General features: G+C 45.9%; 1 protein-coding gene across 7 annotated transcripts in view; it reads left to right on the top strand.

The window, feature by feature from the left end:
- LOC146809297 (uncharacterized) overlaps positions 1-22476 on the top strand; it is a 245255-nt gene that overhangs the window by 39547 nt on the left and 183232 nt on the right. For 4 of the 7 annotated variants that reach the window (XR_014966391.1, XR_014966390.1, XM_085616107.1 and 1 more), the window contains one exon: positions 11348-11435. The exons of the other annotated variants lie outside the window; for them this stretch is intronic. The gene's annotated coding sequence lies outside the window, so the exon portion shown is untranslated. The remainder of the gene's footprint in view (positions 1-11347; positions 11436-22476) is intronic. 7 annotated transcript variants of the gene reach the window in all.

Genomic DNA, 22476 nt, shown 5'->3' with positions numbered 1-22476 from the left:
GGGTAGGGTGGAGTGGCATGCCCACTGTTGTGCATACCGACTGTTTGATCGGCCCCATTTATTCAAAGGTCTTCTTCACATTTAGACGAACTACTGAGAGTGCCACTGTTTTAACGATGAACATAAGCATATGCATTTTAGTAAGTAGGTGGTACCCTGGGTAAAAGTCCTATGGGCGTATTCTTGCCCATTCAGTCCCATCAGGATGTGCTGAGTGATAGTAAAATGACTCCTTGAGTTCAAAGAGTACTGTTTCTTCACTTGTTTATTTTTATGTCAAAGCCTACCTGTCTGGTTTGCTAAAGACTTCCTGGGGACATAGAGAAAGCTGACCCAGGAATTTGTTCTGCCTGTTACTTACCATTGGCTTTGTGGTTTGTAACTCACATTTTCTGACTTTCTATTTGCTGGCTTTATTTGCTTAAGGCTGCCCAGCATGCGTTTGTTCCTCCCGTTGACCAAACCATGTCTACTGTATTCTGCCACAAACTTGTTTTTCTGTAAAACAGCCTTTTTTATATCTTGTCACATTTGCTGTGCATTCAAAGGCAGGGTTCAAATGTCAAGCTCTCTCTTCCAAGGGAGATTTGTGTTTACTTTTCTTTCTCACAGACTTCAAAGTAAGAGAGTTTGTGACAATCCTGTTGAGGATCAATGTTAGAGGAGAGAGTGTAGGATGCTTTTTCTGTTCATTTCTAGCACAAAAAATGAATTGCATTAATGTTTCAGAATATAATGTAATTAGTACAAATGACAACTTTTTTTGTAATTCTGAAGTACAGTGGGAACAAATATTTGAATCCGATCAATACACTAGGTGACGACATTTGCACACATTATCATTTGTGTGCAGTGAAACAGTATTTAATTACAGATGTAATGGTCATTTCAATTGAACATGTGTTGTCTGTAATGGCAGTGCGCTACTACACCATGCATACTGCACAATATGCTACTCGACTCCACTCTTTGTCACTATGCCACACCACTCCACGCCACTCAACAACATGCCACGCCACTCCAGTCTACGCCACTCACACCACTACCCTCACCCTACTCCACACTACCCCACTCCAAACTACTCCGCTCCTATCTACCCAATCTACTCAACCCCACTCCACCCAATCTACCCACTCCAATCCGTCCCACTTTAATCTACCCCACTCCAGTCTACCCATTCTACTTCACTACAATCCTCTTAAAATGGCAATTCTTGGTTCAAAATACGCTTCTTTGAGGTCTGTGCGCTTCGTAGGGCCGTCGGTGCGCTTCGTACGAGTTTTTAGATGCGTCGTGCCGTTTCTCACGTTTCTCGTGTGAGCACGCGTACTAGGACTTAAGCCGTACGGACCGTACCCTCGTAGGTACACGTCGTACAAGTCCGGTACGCCTCTTGCCAAACCTCACGCTTCCCGCGTGAGCAACGTCTATATATTTTCAACGGTACGGACCGTACCTTCGCTGGGAGGCTTCGTACAGCTGGTGCGACCCGTACCAAAGCTCACGCTTCACCTGTGAATAGCGTAGCGCGACGCCAGCGCTGGTACGGACCGTACAAAGGCAAGTACGGTTCGTACGAGGGCGCTTTCAGTTCACAGTACCTTGGATCTTTGTAGGGAGTTTGTGGCGGCCTCAGCAGTCCCGCAAAGGGCGTCCCGCGTCGCGTTGCAGTCCCGGCTCTTCAGTGGACGATGAGGCTTCGGGGGGCGCTCGGGGACATCTCAGCACACCACAGAGGTCAGGAGCAGGAGGGGCAGCTCGGGGGTGATTCTCAGCGCGTTGCGCTGTCGGCAGACACCAGGATCGGCGAACAGTGCACCTTGGGTCCTCACAGTGGTCTCGGCGGCTCAGGGTCGCAGAGGCTCGGCGCTTGGACGCAGGTAGTCTCCCTTCACGTTGCGAACTACGACTCGAGGGGCAGTTGTTTGCTTTGGTCAGGCCAGGCGGGCTGGTCTTCACGGTGCTCACAGCAGCCCGGGCAGCCAGAAGTCGCGGTGCTCAGCGAGATGGGGGCACACAGGTTCTCTGGGGTCAGCGTTGCAGGGTCACCCACAGCAGCTTCCTCTTCTTCCAGGGAAAGGTAGCGCCCACTGTTCCTGGGGCGCAGTTCAGGGGGCAAGTTCACAAGCAAGCCCTTGGAGATTGTTTGTAAAGCACAAGGTGAATAAAAGTCTTTTCTTCAGTCTTTTCCTCTCCTTCCAGCAGCAAGGCACCCACCACAGGCCAGTCTCTCAGGCTTGGAGACAGTACTCCTCCATGCAGCTTTCCCAGGTTCTTCTCTTCAGGCAGAGTTTCTTCTTGGCGCAAACAGGATCTGATTTCTTAGGAGCAGGGCTCCTTCTTTTATACAGCAATTCTTTTGTTCTTTGTCGCCAGGGGGCCTGGGCCTGGCTCAGTCCGGTTTTGGAGCACTTTGTTGTGGCGACTCTGCTCTTTCCTTTCAGCAGCAGGGCAGAGATATCAGCTGCTCCACAGGGGGCGGAGCCGGCATTGTGGTGGCAGAGCACAGGTCTATTCAGAGTCAAGGTGTACTCCTCCCACCCATCCTGGTGTAATCTCTCTACCCACCACCTGGCAGCCAGCCTGTCTCCTGGATTTCCCCAGCCCTGCTCCCCTCTGAAACTAGGCAGCACACACACACACAAAGCAGAGGCGGACTGAAATGGCCAGGTCAGTAAATACTAACTTTCTAAAAGTAGTATTTACAAACACAGGATATTAAAATAAACTTTACTAAAAGAAGTATTTTATTATTCTGAGTTCAGGCATACTAAACTTGACTTTCTACCATGCTCTCTGAGTCCACTGGGATTACAGCGTGTAGTAATTCCAGCAGCCCATTCTGGCCTATGGAGAGCGGGTAGCCTTCAATAGTGAAAAACGAAAATGGCTGTAATTTACTATTAGGACATGCCACACACATCAGGGCATGTCCTACCTTATACCTACAATGCACCCTGCCCTTGGGCCTACCAGAGGGGTGACTAATATGTAGTTAAGTGAAGGTTTGGGGACTGGCAAGTAGGTGCACTTGCGCAATCAGCGCGACAGTACCAGACTGCACGCAGGTTCTGCAGTGGCAGACCTTAGACACATTTTACTAGGCCGCTTCTGTGGGTGGCACAACCAGTGCTGCAAGCCCACCAGCAGCATTTGTATTTGAAAGCCCTGGCACTCCTGGTGCACTGTACTAGGGGCTGATAGTAAACCAAATAAGCCAAACATGGACACCAATCAATGTATACATTTTACCATAGGGAGAGCATATGCACCTTAGCACTGATTAGCAGTGGTAAGGTGCCCAGAGTCATAAAACAGCCAACAACAGGTCAGAAAAAATACAGGAGGAAGGCAAAAAGTTTAGGGATGACCCTGCAAAAAGGGCCAAGTCCAACACCTATCCACTCAATCTACCCCACTCCACTTAACTCCAATTTACTACTTGCTACCCAAATATACCCCAGTCCAATCCAACCCACCCTACTCCAGTCTGCCCCACTCAAATCTACCCCACTCTACTCCACTCTTATCTACCCCACCCTAATCCAGTCTACCACACACTAATGAAACCTACCCCACACCACTCTATCCTACTTCAGTCCAGTCTACCCCACTCTAAACTACCCCACTTAATTCCAATCTACTGTACCATAATACACCCAATCTATCCTACTCCAATCTACCTTGCTCCACTCCACTTCAATTGTCCGCTCTCCAGTCTACCAAAATCTGCTCTAATCTACCATCATATATCTCACTCCACACTGCCCCACATCACCCCATCTACTCCACTTCAATCTAATCTACCCCAATTCAATCTACCCTACTTTAAGCTACTCCGCTCCAATCTTTCCTGCCCTATCCCAGTCTTCCCCCTCACCACTCCAGTCTACCGCACTCCACCAATCTACCCAACTCCACCCCAATATACCCCAGTCAAAAACACCCTAATCAACCCCCACTCCATTTCATTCTACCCTACTATAATCCAACTAACCTACCCCACTCCACTCCATTTTATTGACTCCACTCCAGTCTGCCCCACTTCAATTTACCCAATCCTCCCTAGTCTACCCCACGCCACTGAACGTAATTATTTTAATTAATTTTAAACTGTTACTCATTCTTGATACTTCAGCAGCTTGCCGGATCCATTGGAAAGGATCGATACCCTGAAAGCGCTGAGCTCCTCATGGAGAACGACCATCCTCTCGCGTTACTTCTTTTCACTTGCCTGTTGAAAAGCACATGATTTGGCTTCACGTGAGCGTTGAATTCATCCCAGGTGATTTTAAGTTCTGCTGAGTCAATGTTCCAAGAGTGAAATTAACTGAAAGCTTCCTTGATGTAAAAGTAGCCATGGTGTATCCTAAAGGCTTTTCCACCAGGTAAAAGCTAATCCGCTTTTGTTTGGGGCTAGTAATTGATTGTAGTTTTTAAAATAAACATTGGCAAAGGCAGTGACTATAATGTGCCGAAGCATGTAAACACTGGCATTCACAGATGCTGTTTACAAGCGTTGCATACATGTAATATCTTGAAGTTACTTAAAGTTTCTTATTTCATAGTTGTATCTATCATAACAGAGATGCTGCTTACATTTAAAGGTGCACCATGGTAATAGAACCTAGTGTAGAGATGCATCTGCAGTTGAATGTCAGTTGCACCTGATATCTCCTGCTGGATGGATGGGATCACTTTACTGGAATAAACTTAACCTGCAATCTTACTACTTGGAGTCTTACCAACTTTATCTATTACTTGAATTTTACACTGGCGACGCACTTGGGATGGACTCATGCAACAGGATTGTGATCTCTACATCAGACAACATTTTTGTGCCACATCAGACAACATTTTTGTTATTGTTCTATCTGATTCTGCTGTGGATTACACAAAGACTGGTACTTATCTTAAGTGAATACTTTTATTCTTCTTGACTAAGAAATATAACTAAAGCTCATCCCACATATACCTATTACCATCTCTGCATGGTTTTAAGGTCACTGTGTGCAGTTTAACATTAGAGCATTCGCCACACAACTCACTTTCACTCATATTCTTTGAAAGTATGGAGGTTGGGAGATTTCGGTGCGGGCTCTAGTACTTATACCTTTACTCTATGAGCTCTGAAATTTTTGGCATTATCTTAGGGTGATAATTCATGGACATATATGCCTGAAAATTAGTGGATTATCATTCTTCTAAACTTATCTCCATACAGCGCTGATAATTCATGGTCATAGCGCTTCTGACTGTAAACCCTCAAAGTTAAGAATCAAATGAGTGAACTTGTTCATTGACTCTGCCATCAATCGCTTCTGAACTTCTGCAATCATTCAGAAGTACTTTTCACCCTCCTGCGTGAGGTTCTTCATGACCCACCGTGTGTAATTGTGGAGTGTGTTTCTCGCCTCTACAGTGGCTGTTAGCAGGCTGCGTTGTGATTTCATTTCTACAGCAGCTTCGGTGAGAGATTTTGGAGTGTGTTTCTAGTTTCTGCAATGACACTCAGCAGGTGACGCTGCGTATTTTGTTGTTACTGTGTGCTTTCTACAAATAATGAAATCCCCTCACGAAATGCAATTCAACATCTCTCAGCATCTTTTGAAAAGCAACGAGCATTTCAAGGTTCGTAATTTGTCAAATCCCAACCACCCGACTTTGTTGCTTACCTGTAACCAAGGCACCCGAAGATTTCAGGCAGCGCAGCCATCGGAAGATTCTATGCAGGACAGCCATCAGGTGGTTCCATCTTTCGAACTTCTTCTTCAAGGGTCGTTCTCTGTCATCACGTTTCCCTACGCAACGTTAATGCGTGCGTAACGTAATGTGGACTCCATCTTGTTTCGATTTTGGCAAGAGGTTATATTTGTTTCGAGGAGACATTTGACCGCTCCGTCCTTGGAGTTTCTTAGGAGCGTGGCCTAATACTTGAAGTTTCTCTCACAAGTACTCCGATCTCTGTGTTTTCTTCGCTGGAACTTGAACAACCTTCGCTGTGAATTTGAACAAGTAACTTTGTCATTTCTGATGCTACAGTGCCATCTAGTGGTATTTAATTTTATGACTTGCTTTAAAATTTTCTTTTTCAGCACTACAACCAAACCATTGTTATTTATATTCGTGATTCAGTCATTTCCTTGGATTAGAAAGTTTTTAGCATGTATTGTAGTTTATGATTTTGCTAACAAAGTTGTTTTGAATGTCAATTTCATTGCTCCTTTCACATTAGGCGTATATAGTGAATCCCTCTTCATTTTATTCATTTTTTAACGTATTTGAACATGCAGAACGTAGCAACTGCCCCCTCCCCCTCCCTTTTTTTTTTTCTATCCACACCTGGAGATCCTCCGATCAAATAGCAAAAGTGGAAAAAAGTTTTTGAGAGAGATGCTAAAGTTTGTGGTACTAACCTTAGTGCTGAAAGGCGGACAGCTCTTCTCCTCCATTGTCTCGGCTCTGAGGGACAAGAGGTGTTTGACCATCTGCCCGATGTAGATGATCAGGCTCTAAATGAATATGAAATTTGTATTTTGAAACTTGACAGACACTATTTACCTAAAGTGAGCACCATTCTCTAACGGTATCATTTTGGTAGAAGGGCACAAAATGAGGGAGGGTCTGTGGAAAACTATGTTACTGCCCTTAGGAAGCTAGCGTCCTCATGCAAATTTGGTGCCCTTGTTGAAGAAAGAATAAGGGACCAATTCATGCTGGGATGCAATGTTGAGAAGGTCAGAAGTGACCTTTGGCAAAAAGATGAACTCACTCTTGAGGAGGTAATATCCATTGCTAAACAAATTGAACATTCTTTGAAATGTGTGGATATTATTACTAAACGCGAGAACAAAGACCACTCTATTCAGTTAGTAAAATTTAACTCAAAAGCAAACGAGTTTAAGAAAAGTAGTATGAAAAAGGAACAGAGAAAGAACATGAGAGATGTAAGACTCAAGTATTACAGGTGTGGGAGTGAAAAGCATTTGGCTAATGATAAAAAATGCCCTGGTCTCAAGTCGAATTGTAACATTTGCAAAAAGGTTGGACAGTTCACTTCGGTTTGCAATGTCAAGAAGAACAAAGGGAAGGTTCTTGCTGTTCGTGCAGACAACAGCAGTAGTGATAGTGAGAATGAATCTGATTGCCATTGCGGTCAAGTTGTTTCCCAAATATCAGATAATAGTAAGAAAGGCCCTTTGGATGTAATAAAAGAGGGTAGCAAAGCTTTGTTTGATTCAGGGGCAAAAATTACCATAATTTCAAGACAATACTTCATGAGTAAACTTGTTAACACTGTAAAACTACTCAAAGCTGATAAAAGACCTTATGCTTATGGGGGTAAACCCATAAAACTTTTAGAGTACTTTACTGGGTTGATAGAGTACGAAGGGAGATATGCCACGGGGAAAATATACGTTTCACATAAAGGTGACCGCATCCTCAGTTTCATCAGAGGGATCTTGGAGTAATGCTAGACCCCAATAGTGATCCTCCTATTATTTTGAGAGAAGATTTTAAAAGTAATGATGTTTTGGTTCAAAATTGTGATGATGACTTCACCACTGTCTTAAAGACAGAGTTTCCAGATGTTTTTAAGGATGAGTTGGGGTGCTTACGAGGGTATACCCACAATATAATATTAATTCCTAGAGCAATACCAGTGGCTTCTAAATTTCGCAGTGTCCCACTTTCAGTGAGAGATGAGATGAAAGGAGAACTGGAACATTTTTAAAAAGAAGGCCTCATTGAAGAAGTAGAAGGGGCTAGATGGTTGGCACAGTCGTAGCCGCATGGAAATCTAATGGTAGTCTGCGCTTATGCATTGACTTGAGAGAATTGAACAAACAAGTCATCATAGATAAATATCCCTTACCAAAAATATCTGACTTGTTAATGCTTTTACAAGGTGCTAGTGTCTTTTCTACTGTTGATTTAAAATCAGCTTATCATCAGATAAAACTGAAAGACCAATCTAAAGACCTGACAGCATTCATCACTCCATTTGGAACTTACAGGTTTGTTAGATTACCATTTGGTCTGGTGTCTGCCGCATCTGTCTTTAAGAGAGCTTTGGAAAAGTTATTGAAAGGAGTTCAGGGGTAAAAATGTATCAAGATGATGTGTTAGTTTATGGGAGAAATGATGAGGAACATGATTTGATACTCAAGGAAGTCTTCAAGAAATTTAAGGAATACAATTTAACTGTAAGGGTTGATAACTGCAATTTCAAAAAGTCATCAATAGACTATCTGGGACACACAATTTCAGGTCAGGGTGTTCAGCCCAAAGCCGAACTTGTAAATGCCATCCAACAAGGAGGAACTAATGTAATTTCTTGGACTGTCAGAATACTATAACAAATTTATGAAGAACTTTGCTGGTATGTGTGAACATGCGGAAATTGTTATGCAAGGGTGTCAATTTTGTATGGTCAGATGAGTGTGAAAAGGAATTTCTGGCAGTTAAGAAAATGCTCAAGAAAACTCCCAAGTTGAAAAGTTTAGATCCCACTAAAAGAACTGTCCTCATTACTGATGCCAGCATGAAAGGTTTGGGGGGTGTGTTATAACAGAAGGATGGTGATACAGAGAATGTCATTTTGTTCTTGCCACGCGGCCTCAGAGGTGCAGAACTGAGATATTCTGTGACTGAAAGAGAGGCCCTAGCTGTCCACTGGGCCATAAAGAAGCTCAAGAACTTGCTGTGGGGTGTGAAATTTGAGGTGCTGACGGATCACAAACCCCTGTGTCAAGTATTTAACAAAAAAGTATAGATGCCATTTCGGGAAGGATTTCCAAATGGGTTGTAGGACTTCAGGGTTACAATTTTAAAGTTGAGTATTTGCCTGGTGCTAGGAATAGTGTTGCTGACACTTTGTCAAGATTAGTGGCACAAAGTGATGATAAAGGTGAAGCTGAGGAAGATCATATCAATGAATGGGTTCGTACCATTGAGGTTGGTGGAATAAAGGAAAATAAATGGCGAGAAGAATGTGCAAAAGATAAAGAATTTCTTGAGGTAAACTGTTTACTCCAGAATGGATGGGCCAAGAAGGTCAAAGGGAACTGTGAAAAATATTGGTTTGTAAAGGATGAATTAGCTGAGTGTGAATGCCTTATTTTTAGGGGAACCAGATTAATTCCACCAGTTTCACTTCGCAAAGAACTCCTTGAGATGGCACATGAGGGTCATCTTGGAATGTCCAAGACTAAGGAGAGATTAAGACTTACTTATTGGTGGCCAGGAATGGACTTGCAGGTTGAGAGACTAGTGAGGGATGCATACCTTGTTGCATGAGTGAAAAATGTCAGAAACCTAGAGTCCAACCCATGATAATTAGAGAAAGGCCGAAGAAACCATGGGAAGGGTTGGCCTTTGATATCTTTGGGCCAATTTGTGGAAATGGTTGTGAAAGTTATGTCTTTGTGCTAATTGATCTTCTTTCCAGGTGGCCAGAAGTAAAAATCACTAAATGCATTGATACCATGCATGTGATAGAGTTCCTCAAGGAGGTTTTTGGAAGAGAAGGGCTGCCTGGTTCCATATTGACTGATAATGGTTCACAATTGGTCTCCAGTGAAATTGAGGAGTTTTTCTTTGAGTGTTCCATCAAACACAAGAGATGTGCTCTATATCACCCAGAGAGCAATGGTATGGTGGAACGCTTCAACCGTGTTTTAAAGGAGACCATTGATTTAGCTAAACAAAATTGTTTAGATTGGAAAAAGGAAGTCATCAGGAAAGTTGAAATTTACAGTTACACCCCATGTACAACTGGTCGTACACCTTTTGAATTACTTAAAGGAAGATGTGCTAGTACTCTAGTTGCGCCTTTCTGGATTAATGACACAGAATCTAAAAGAGGTGTAAAGGCGTCTGTTAGTGATTGGAAGGTCAAAGAAAATGAAAAAATAAAGGCACGTAAAAGGAACTATGATCTAAGAAAAGCGGTGAAGGTTACTTCTGTCAAGGTGGGTGATTTAGTGATCAGAGCTCCTGCTGGTAGGAAAATTTCCACTTTGTTTCAGAAACCCCACAAAGTATTGACCAATTCTATCAAAACCGAGGATTCGCGCATTTGGAATCTCAACAGAGTGGTGATCATAAAGAATAGTAAGTTGTGTGACAATGAAGATAAATGCTCTCCTGATGTTTCTCAACCTAAACCTACTGTTAAGTGGCATTGGAGGTGCCATGAGAAACCCAGAGGTTGTCCAAGTTGCCCTTAAGGTTCAACGATTTTCTCATGTAATATGTTTTGGTGTATATTGTTTTATTCAATTTCTTTATTTAGTTTTGTATATAGGAGGAAGGTGTGTAATATCTTGAAGTTACTTAAAGTTTCTTATTTCATAGTTGTATCTATCATACCAGAGATGCTGCTTACATTTAAAGGTGCACCATGGTAATAGAGCCTAGTGTAGAGATGCATCTGCAGTTGTATGTCAGTTGCACCCGATATCTCCTGCTGGATGGATGGGATCACTTTAATGGAATAAACTTAACCTGCAATCTTACTATTTGGAGTCTTACCAACTTTATTTATTACTTGAATTTTACAATACACAAATGTATCCCATGAAAATCATCCCTGATGACTTTGCCAATGCTGGGGACAAAGTGCAGGAAGTGCTCCAATTTCAAAATGCTATTTGGCCCAACATGCTAAACATCCTTGCATTAGTCCTGCATGTATCCCTTGTACATCAATACACTTGTTAAGAGACATCGTATTAATGAAGAGTTGTGTTTAGGACAACGTTTTCCGTAATAAGAAATGATACTCCTGTCCCCATTAGAAACAAAGTACAAGACTATTTAATGGACTCTTCATTGGTCTCGGAAAACTTAGGCTGGTGGGGCTTGGTGGGGTGGAGGCGGAGTTATTCTGTAGTTATAATGGTACCAGCGTGCATTTGGTTGTGAAATTCGCTGTGGGGCTCCCATGTACTGGCTAGTTCAAAGGTATGGATAAGGAGACTCCAGTGCTCTCTGGTGCCAGGTCCCCATGAGTGTGGACTGGGCACAACCGGGGTGGGCTATGGAGTAACTGCGTTACTGGTGTCATTGACCCTATCTGATACAAATGACTTCTGGGTCACTAAAAGTCTCCTGTGCACTAACATCCTGCTCTGCCTGCCTGTTCATAAATACAAAGGAAGGAAAATTCTGGAAAGTCTGCTTAGTTTTTAAAATAACGTACACAGTTTTAGTGCTCTGTGAAGTAACTGGAGAGTGAGAACGTGTTTCTTACAATCTTTCTTTTGGGAGAGCCATTGAGAGCTTTTGTGGCAGAGGAAGTGCACTATAAATGCCACAAATTGCATATTTTTTGTTATTGCAGAAGCAAGTTATGAATCTGCCAATTGGGGTGAATTTGCTGGATGCCCATTCTGATGTAGATTGGCAACAACCGTGAACGTCCTCTATTTGTAAGTTATCTTTCTTGGTAAAGAATGATGGACTTTGTATTATTTGGAAATGGCTTTCTACCCTTCCCTGATTGATAAGCCGAAACATTTTTTTTCTCATAGACCTGAGATCATTGAAGATATTTTTGACCAAGTGCTGCCACAAACCTGAAACTCCGAACTAAACTGCCAGTGTTTCTAATTGTATATACAGGTGTACAACACTGAATTCTAAATACCTTCTTAACTGATATTGAAAAAGTGCCCTAAATTTGTCATTGAAGGCTTATGAACATTGGCTATTTTTACCTATAATGAGAAAGTGAAACCTGTGTGTGCTATATGTCCGATGAGCTTAGAAATTATCTACTGTTATGGCACGGTGAGCAGTAGATGAAAGTCAAAAGTATATTAAAATGTAAATCCATAAAAACCTAAGATTGTGCACTCAGCCATACTGAACCAGAGATGTCATCACTTTGTCAGAGTTGGCAACCAGAATACCAAGGTGGTCCAATATATCACAACCACTTTAATGCCAGATTAGTGACCACAATAATGCCAAGGGTGCACTAATTCCAGTATGTCTACACTATGCCAAAGATGAAGACAATATTCCAGAGCCATTATGGGAGGCATAGTCCCCATTATGCGAATGAGGCACTTTGATACCCATTGTAGGCCAGTGTCCTCATTATTTCAGGGGTGGTCACCATAATGCAGAGTGCACAAGATATCCACATTATGTACCCCTACTCCCATACATTTATCACACACACAGATTGACAAGGATGTGCTCACATGCTTACAGTTAGGAGCACTTAACACACATGCTTACTCTTAGGTGCACTTAAACATTTGCGCGCATGCAAACGCAAACAAACACATATCCAAATATAGCAAATCTGCTGTTTCCACTCGCCAATAAACTAGCAGCTGACGGTGAATCTGTCGCGATCACCCGGGCACGGAAAAAGTTCCGTCCTCCATGACTCATTTAATCCTGTGCTGCTAGGGGATAGAAGCCTCTAGGCGTGTGCTGATGCCATGCCACATTGAGTGGTGTTGATCCACATAATATCTGAGCCGCATGACCCAGGCAAGCAGTGGTAAGCAGGGCACAGGCCAGAGCTGCTGAAACAAGATCACCCCCCTGTGACAGCACACAAAGCCAACTATATTGTAAGACTTTAATAACGGCATGTGGCATGGTTATACTGGGGGCCTATTGTGATCTGATGTTGTTATGATATGAAACTGCTCTTGCCTATGTCATGTATTCCACATACTGCATGGTTCTGAGATAATCAGCCCCAAATACTAGGCCACACGCGGCCAAAGTCACACTTAGTCTCGATCCTGGGGAAGCAGGTGGGGATATGTAGCAAGTTTTAATTGGGAGGTAGACCTAAACTAGGGGAGTTGAACAGCCACTCTGTAAGTTCACCCACAGGTCTCAAAACATGGTGGAGTCATGCAGTCTCTTAACCCCTTGCTAACTGGCTCGGAAACGTTTCTTCAACCCTGGCAATCTCTCTTGCTACTGCCAAGAGGTATTTGGAAGGGGCCAGGAGTGGAGAGGGCAGTTGGTCCCCTGCAGAGAGGATCAAAAGGGGAGCAACTGATGAATGGGGAGTGACACAGGGAAGCCTGTTGGTAGGAGGTGGCATCCTGACAGGTACACATTGGTCATGTTCGTGCCCAGCCAATCCGGGCACAGCATCTGGTACGTGTTGGTACAGATTACATCAGACACTTCAGGTCTCAAAAACAGTTGCCAATTCCGTACCTCCCTGAAAACGAGGCACAATGACCGGTACACGTTGAGATGGGTAACACAGGTAATTCCGGTCACACACTCACAGGTGCAAGTTCAGTAGAGCCACGTAGGGTAGAATGAGGCACTACTACGGGTACACCCCACCTCCGAGGGTCACACCCTGTGAATCTACCACCTCTTGCAATGAGCATGCAGTCTGCGCGTCGCATGAGAGAGATGGGGCACAATCGATGAAACTGGCCACGCCGGGTCCCACAACCAGTGAATTCACTCACTATCAACAAGACATTTATTGGGGTCTGGGTCTCAGCCGTACAGGTACCACAGGCCTGATTTCTGGGGCTCTGCATTAGACAATCTGGCCTCTATTCACATGTCTTATTTCCATGCTCAGCCCGGGTTATCAGTTGGGATTCAGTAGCCGATGTGAGCACATGAGGAGAAACTGCTCTCCAGATGTCATAGATAGATGGTGTAGGTCCCTCGCAGGAGATCTTTGATGTCCCTGAGATCTCAAGGAAAACAGGAGGCCTTGCAATGTGCACCACGCAGTCCTTGTTCTCCGGTCCTGTGTCCCTACAAGCGTATCTCACCCTTTGCTGAAGGATGGCACCCGTAGTTATACTGTCATGTGTCTTTGAAGTTGGGAATGGGTTAAGGGGTTTCCCTTTAAACCATAGATGTCTCCCCTAAATTGTAGGTCTGTTTGCTATGGGGCCCTGGAATGCAGCTCTTAATCTTTAGTGGGGCCATGATCCAGCCACTACAGGCCAAGTCTCAAAACTACTCCCATTTATCCGATCCGGCCCCCAACTGGCAGAAGTCTGCCATTCTAATGATATGCCCATAGTTTATAGCTGTTGCTGGGGAATGCAGAAATGTGCTTCCCCGGTCCCTGGTGCCCACTGGAGCCAGGCACTATGGCACACAAGACTTTTAGAGCATAGAAATGTCTGTATTCTAAAAGGGGCATTTCTAAGCAGGTAATACCAAAAACCCCTTTCCCACTGGAAAGGGATTGACAGAGGGAATCCATTGATAGGAAACCTCATGAGTCTGCTTTCCTGCAATCTACTATTGCAGCTCAAAGTAATTTCAACTACTGCCCCATGTTAACCTGTGGGAAAAGCAAGCCTCATAGGTAGTGAAAACACACACCTGTATTCCTCACTACTTGGGCGCTAGTGCGCACACAGACCTGCAATGCCAGGCTGGACACATAGTCCCCAGCACCATCATGTGTTCATGTGTGTCTGCCCAAGTCTGCACTGGCAGACTGGGCACTGGTTAAACTAAGCAGATGTACAAGCCTGAGATGGCAGGCGGCACACGCAATGATGGGCACCATCGGTGTGGGTGCGCACATACAGTGGCCTACAATGGCAGGCTGTGCATGAGTTTAATCACTATAGACACCCATGCCGCCCTGCAATGACAGGCCAGGCACCTGGGCTTAACCTGGCCCTAGCACATTAGGTGCGAGTGCGCGCACACCACCCTGCCCAGACCAGCGGAACACGAGTTGCCTACTTACGAGTGCAATTGTTCACAACCAGCCTGCGATGGCGGACCAGGCACCTTGCCACTTTCACCATGGGTGCAAGGGCATAGACACAGGTCTGCAACAGGCAGGCCTGACCCTGGTGTTATAACACTGGGGATGCAGGTATGCACTCACCAGCCCGCGATGACAGGCCGGACACCTATCCAAAACTCCATAGGTGCCAAGGCGCATCCTCAAGCCTGCACCAGCAGGTGGGACACGTATTTGAAACAGCATGAGGGCCGGTAGCACACCCACAAGTGTGCAGTCCTCAGTCTGCGATGGTAGACTGGCCCATGTCTAAGAACACGCCTCCTCCCAGTCTGTGTAGAAAGGCGCATGCACGTCTACACTGCCTTGACAGTGAGGACATGCTCCGAGGCCTGAAGTCCCACACGAGAATCGGCAACACCCCAGGAGTAGCCCGTGTTAAGAGACCATTACAAAAGAGGGGCTTCTCACTACGGGGCAGGGAACATCCATATATAACTGCCCGGCCTTCAGCGTACCACACCCCTTGCGCCCTCATTGTATGGGACGACCCACTCAGGGTTGGATGAGGTGTAAGTGATGTCAACCTAGGTTGGGCACAATGGCAAGACCTCTGACCTCCTGGTCAGAGGCCTACCTCCCAGCCCTTGCAGCTCCGCTGTTGGGCCGCTGCCCCTTTCACGTCTTTGCTAGGTAGGTGTTCGAGTCCCTCCTCCTCCCTCAGGCTCCTGCCTATGCCTCATCCCTGATGGTCCAGTGGGCGACCCTTGCTCTTCTGCTGGTTCGCTGTTGTCTGTCTTCATGTTTTGCCCTTTTTCTGTCCCTTTGTGTTTTATTTTTTGTTTTTAATTTTATTTTGCCCCCTTTCCTGTTGTGCCCTCGGTGCCCATTTTTTGCCTCTGCTGCCCCTCCCCCCTCCCTCCTGCCGGTTCCCGCTTCCGCCTCCCAGCTGCCCTTCCCTCCCCCTTTCCCTATTTAATGGCAGCAGCAGCGCGGCTACGCAGCGTGCGCGCCACTGGACCGCCAAATGCAAGCTCGTCTGCGCCTGACCGCATCCTGACCGTGACCTGCGCCAGGGACCCTGGTTCTTCGACCACCCACCGCCATGACTCAGCTCCCCTTCTTACACTTAACCCCGGAAGGAACAACAACTGCCAGCTGTCGATGCCGAACACCACCCACAGCCAGTTCTCTTGCCAACATTCCTTCACCATCCTTCGGATCCCCATGGCCACCTGCGCCGGAAGCCAGCACCGCCGAAGCCCTGAGGTGCATCCTCCTCAACGTGCGCTCACTGTACAGACATGCCAGAGAGATCTGTGAACTCCTCGACACCCTCTCACTAGACGCCTTCTTCACGGAAACCTGGACCAATGCTTCCTCCGCCCCCGACATTGCCACCGTCATCCCTGACGGATACAAGATCCAGAGGAAGGACCGCCCGGGAGGATGACTCGCCATCGCACACAGGAGCTCCCACCTCCTCTCCACCTCCAGCACTGAGCGACTCCCCTTCCACCATCGAACACTACCAGATCCAGACCAGCCCTAGAACAACGCTGAGCGGTACCCTCTCCTACAGACCCCCAGACCTTAAACCTTGTTTACCACAACCATAACCGACCTCGTCGTGCCCCATGCCATCGCCTCCATTGACTACTTACTCATCGGAGACCTGAAGTTCCACCATGACAACCCCAGCTACCCCAAATCCGCCGCCCTCCTGGACTACCTCTCCAACATCCGACTGAAACAGCTCATCATCACCCCCACCCACAACGCAGGACACACCCTTGACCCCATCTTCGCAGAAGGGAACAATATGTGCTTCAGCGACACAACGTTGCCCTTCTGGATGGACCACCACTGCGTACACTTCTCTTTCAACAATACTACCGCACACAAACCCACTCCACGCCCACAGCGAACGAACTGGAGCAAGGTCACAGAGGAACAACTCAACCCCACCCTCAACACTTATACCCCTCCCGCCTCGACCGACACCAACTTTGCAGCCAAAGAACTACACCGGTGGATCATCAACTGCGCAGACAAGCTTGCCCTCCTCCGAAACCTCATCAGACAGCACCCCGTGAAGTCCACGTGGTTCACCACCGTACTACAAAAATCCAGACGCACCTGCTGACCTCTCAAAAAACGATGGAGGTACAGCAAAACCACTGAAGACTAGACCACCTACAAGAACGCCATGACCGAATACCACCAACTCATCAGATCCACAAAAAAGACCTTCATCCGGCACAAAATCCTTGCCAACTCCAGCAACTCAAAACAACTATCCAGCATCATCCAGCAATTCACCAAACCCCACCCTCAGCGAAGCCACGGACGTCACACCCTCCCAGAACCTATGCAACAAGCTAGACTCCTGCTTCCATCTAAAGATCAAGGCCCTCTACGACAATTTCAGCGAACAGACTCCAGAAACAACTCCTTCCTCCAGCGACTACAGCCAGCCTACCACCACCGCCTAGACCCCGGTCTGCACTGAAGATGCCGCCATGACCATGAAGAGCACGCACTCATGAGCCCCCACGGACCCCTGCCCGCCACACATCTTCCATGGCATCCGAGCTACGACATACCATCAACTCCACCTTCGAATCTGGCACATTCCCGATGACTGTAAACGCGCAGAAGTCAAGCCCCTCCTCAAGAAACCCACGGCAGATCCGACGGACATGAAAAACTACTGGCCCATCTCTCTTCTCCCCTTTGCGGCCAAAGTCACCCAGAAGATCGTCAATGCCCAGTTGACAAACTTCATCGAAGAGAACGCCATCTGGATTCTTCAGCAACCACAGCACTGAGACCGTACTCCTGGCCGCCACAGATTACATTTGCACGCTCCTCGACCAAGGCCACACCGCAGCACTCCTCCTACTAGACCTCTCCGCAGCCTTCGACAACGTCTCCCACTACACTCTCGCAGCCAGACTCCACGACGTCGGCATTCAGGGAACCGCCCTCGACTGGCTCTGCTCCTTCCTCGCCGGCAGAACCCAAAGGATCATACTCCCACCCTTCCTCTCCGAACCCACATAGATCAACTGCAGAGTACCACAAAGCTCATCCCCCCTTGCCGCCATCGTCCGTCAGCATGGACTCAGCATAGTATCCTACACTGATGACCCCCAGCTCATCCTCTCCCTCATGAAGGAACCCGACACCACCAAACTCTGCTTTCATAAAGGAATGAAAGACGTTGCATCCTAGATGAGCATCAGCTGTCTGACACACAACTCGAAAAAGACTGAAATCCTCATCCTCGGACTCACCACCTCAGCTTGGGACAACACCTGGTGGCCCACCGCCCTCGGCAACCCCCCACCCCCACCGGACCACGCACGGAACCTCGGCATCATACTCTACTTCCCCCCCCCCCCCCCTCACCATGACCCGCCAGATCAACGCCGTCACCTCCACCTGCTTCAACACCCTCTACATCCTTCGCAAGACCTTCAAATGGATCTCCCCAAATCCAGAAGGACCGTCACCCATGCACTCCTAACAAGCAGACTGGACTACGGAAACGCCTTTTATGCTAGAATCAACAAAACCCTGCTGCACAAACCTGAGACCATTCAGAGCACCACAGCCAGACTCATCCTCGCAGTCCCACGACATGATCACATCACCCAACACATGCGAGACCTTCACTGGCTCCCCTTTGAGAAGAGAGTAACCTTCAAGCTACTCACCCGAGCCTACAAATCCCTCCACAACAACGGACCCATATACCTCAAGGAAAGAGTCTCCTTCCACGTACCCAAGAGAAACCTCTACTCCGCCGCCCTCGCCCTAGCAGAAACCCTACGTATCCGCAGAACCAGAGTGGATGGAAGAGCCTTCTCCTACATCGCCGCAAAAGCCTGGAACAAGCTCCCGGTCAACATCAGACCCTCCCCCACATTGCACACCTTCAGGATGAGCCTAAAGACCTGGCTCTTCGGCTGACTCGTAACTGCACCTCCCCTCGCCCCCAAGCCTTGTACTCTCACGGGTGAGTAGCACGCTTCACAATTCCCTGATTGATTGATTGACCGGCCTGCAATGGCAAGCCCGATACATGGGGAACAACCTTTACAACGCAACTTTTACAACGCACTACCTTTACAACGCATTTTTTACAACGCATAATCCATTACAACGCATGACACTACAACGCATTTTTAAAAACTACCTTTACAACGCATTCCATTACAACGCATACTACCATTACAACGCATACCATTACAACGCATAATATTACACTACACTATCCAACACTTACCCTACTGATGCACCCCCTGGAGTTAGAATAGTAATTTTTACCCCTATACTATCCAACACTTACCCTACTGTTGCACCCCCTGGAGTTAGAATAGTAATTTTTACCCCTATACTATCCAACACTTACCCTACTGTTGCACCCCCTGGAGTTAGAATAGTAATTTTTACCCCTATACTATCCAACACTTACCCTACTGTTGCACCCCCTGGAGTTAGAATAGTAATTTTTACCCCTATACTATCCAACACTTACCCTACTGTTGCACCCCCTGGAGTTAGAATAGTAATTTTTACCCCTATACTATCCAACACTTACCCTACTGTTGCACCCCCTGGAGTTAGAATAGTAATTTTTACCCCTATACTATCCAACACTTACCCCACTGTTGCACCCCCTGGAGTTAGAATAGTAATTTTTACCCCTATACTATCCAACACTTACCCTACTGTTGCACCCCCTGGAGTTAGAAAAGTAACTTTTACCCCTACACTATCTAATACTTGCCTTAAATGTAATTTAATATTATGCGTTGTAATGGTATGCGTTGTAAAGGTAGTATGCGTTGTAATGGAAATGCGTTGTAAAGGTATTTTTTAAAAATGCGTTGTAGTGTCATGCGTTGTAATGTCATGCGTTGTAATGGATTATGCGTTGTAAAAAATGCGTTGTAAGTGCATGCGTTGTAAAAGTGTGCGTTGTAACGTCATACATCCCCGATACATGGTTGACAGGCTATCTGGTGAGTGGCACAGTCAGTGCTATGTCCCACTACTAACCCGTGTCGTACCCGCTCCAGGTATGTGGTGTACCTGTTTACAGTTCGCCCGGAGGCACAGCACCTAAACCCATTGCGCATGCAATGCCTGCCCAATGCGGGTGAAACGGGTTCATGCACCTTCCTTCTGCAGTGCAGTGGGAAGGTGCCCAGATTCCTACGGTCGTGCAGTGAGAGTTGGCAAAGACTAGTAGGAAAAAGCTAAATGTTTCAGGGTAAATTCCCCTAAGAAGGATCAATTCGAACAGGCATAGTCTCCTGTAATCTCTCTTTTGCAATTATGTATTGAATACACATAGGCTTTACCTTGGACCCGGACTGTCATGGTGTTGTGGTTACCATTCTTGGAAGCAATGAGAAGCTGTTTCCTCATTCATAACTGGTTTAGATAGACTCTGGAAAGAGCAGTGAACTACAGCTTGAGAGTCCCATGTACTTTTAGTGATGCCTCTCAAGTGCTGCACTGACTTGGAAAGGATCTATACGTCCCAAGCTGTCATATAACCTAGAGCTACAGTGATTCCAGAGGCTCTTAGTCCCTTTCCAAACAGATTCTTCAAAGGGTACTTCGTAATGGCTTGCAACTGTATGGAATTTATGCATTGATATCACCAAAATCATAATTGGGTGCACCGATGAGAAGGCATATGGAGTGCAGAGAGGCTTCTCATTACCTAGGCTTCTATAGGACCAAGGCAAGCCAAGCAAGAGAACTGATATCTTTCATTGTCTCAAATCCCAGTGAAATCCAAGCATATTTTAAAGAAGTCTATTAAATGCCATTCCTCCTCAGAGCCAGAAAATCCCTACATCCCTGGGATGTGGGATTTGCTTCATCTCTCTCCCTATGCCACTCATCCTCACTTTCTTCAGATAGAAGACCCTGAAAGGGAAGATTTTGTTTATATCTCGTTGATTCTGTTCCGAACAAATACTCCTTGTGGTGATTGTTTTCTTAATACACCTACGATTCTCATGAGCATTGCAAATCTACTGGTGACCCTTCCCTTCATTCATTGTATTCCTTTAATACTGTGTTTCTGGAGCTAGAAATGTTTTCTGGTTCTTTCAGAAAACAGGCATTTGATGCTGTGGCTAATAGTAATACAATGTTGACACTTCTTCGGTTCAATATTGTTCCTTACAAATAAGGATATTTTTATTTCAAACTTGTGTGTTTCATCGTGCCTGCAGACTATCTTGCCATAGTGTTGTATTGTCCTCATTTATTAGGTCTCTTTGAGACATGCTGTATCGAGGATATGGGCTTTAAAAAATGCCCATCTTTTCAATTGGTTCCTCTTGCAGTCCTTCAGAAATTCTGGCTTTTTATTGGTGAATACACTTTTTTCGAAATGTTATATCTTCCCAGGAGGAGTCTTACATGTGTTCTTACTGTTCAGGTTATTTATACTTCGAGACAACTCTTTTTTGTTTTTTTGACCTGTTACTTATTCCGTTGTTTCATTTGCTTTCCGTCCCTTTATCCCCCCCCTCTCACCCCCCCCATCTCTCCCACAACACTGCTTCGGTGGCTTCATGTCCCTTAATCTACCTGTGCCTCCCCCTCACCCCTCGGAGGTCACTGCTGTTTTTCTTTATTTTTTTTGGTGTGTTATTTTAGGTATAATTTGCAGTTCAGTGCCCTAGTTTACTATCCCTTTGTTCCCCCACCCCCCTGCACATTCCGGGATCACTGCATTAATTTTACATTCAGCCGTTACACTGACACTTGATATAGTCCCCGTGCAGTGTTCTTGTCCAGTACCGCTCTTGGGGGCTTCAGACAGGGCTCCGCCGTTTGTGGTTTACAGTTACCAATGCATTTACATTCTGCTATCAAGCCAACACTTCAGAGAATTGTGCTTGCAATCGGTAGGTGTAGTTGTACCTTTGGGGGCCTCAGACTGGTTTCCCTTGTCCTTTGTCCACCGTGCACAGGCTCTTACATGCAGAAACTGGCTTTTTTTATCTTTTGAAACCACAGAGCGGGGCTTCATTGGTTAAGGTGCATCAGCACTATTTTATTTATATTTAGCTGATGCAGGGACATGCTAAATAGTACCCTGTGCAGTCTCCTTGTCTAGTTCCACCTTTGGGGGCCTCAGACGGGGCTCCGGTGTTTGCGGTGCACCATCACCATTTCCCTTACATTCTGCATTCATAACTCCAACATAACTGATGAGAAACTTAAGACAGTGCCTCCTGTTTCCACTGGCTCCGCATCCACCTGCCCCAAATTAAAATAAGAAACGAGGAAATGGAAACCTATGCTCTGCTGCATTAGTTTTCTGTTTATAATTCCATTGAGGGTGCAGTACCTTCTGCGGCTAATTGAGTTCCCTCTACAACTCCACATGGACACCTAGTAACTGCCTGTGGTACTGCACCCTTTAGTTTCTGCATGGATCTTTGTTTACTACTTATGCTACTGCTGGGAAATTTTTGAAAAAGGATTTAAAAAACTAACGCAAATCATTTGCAACACCAATAGCTCAAACTTTCACTAATGCGAGACCTATTGCATAGTAAATGCTTGTTACGTGTGTGCCTGGTTAGCGCTTCTTAGCTTCTGCTGTTATGAATATAGCTATTTCTCTGCAGAGAAAATGAAAATGGGCTGGTATTATATTCCTGTAACCTGGAAGTAAGCCTGGCGACCCTTGCAGTAGCATTCCA

Source organism: Triturus cristatus, chromosome 7 (genome assembly GCF_964204655.1).
Source record: "Triturus cristatus chromosome 7, aTriCri1.1, whole genome shotgun sequence".
NCBI lineage: Eukaryota > Metazoa > Chordata > Amphibia > Caudata > Salamandridae > Triturus > Triturus cristatus.
Note: the sequence above shows the minus strand (reverse complement) of the source record. Positions and strands in the feature narration are given on the sequence as shown.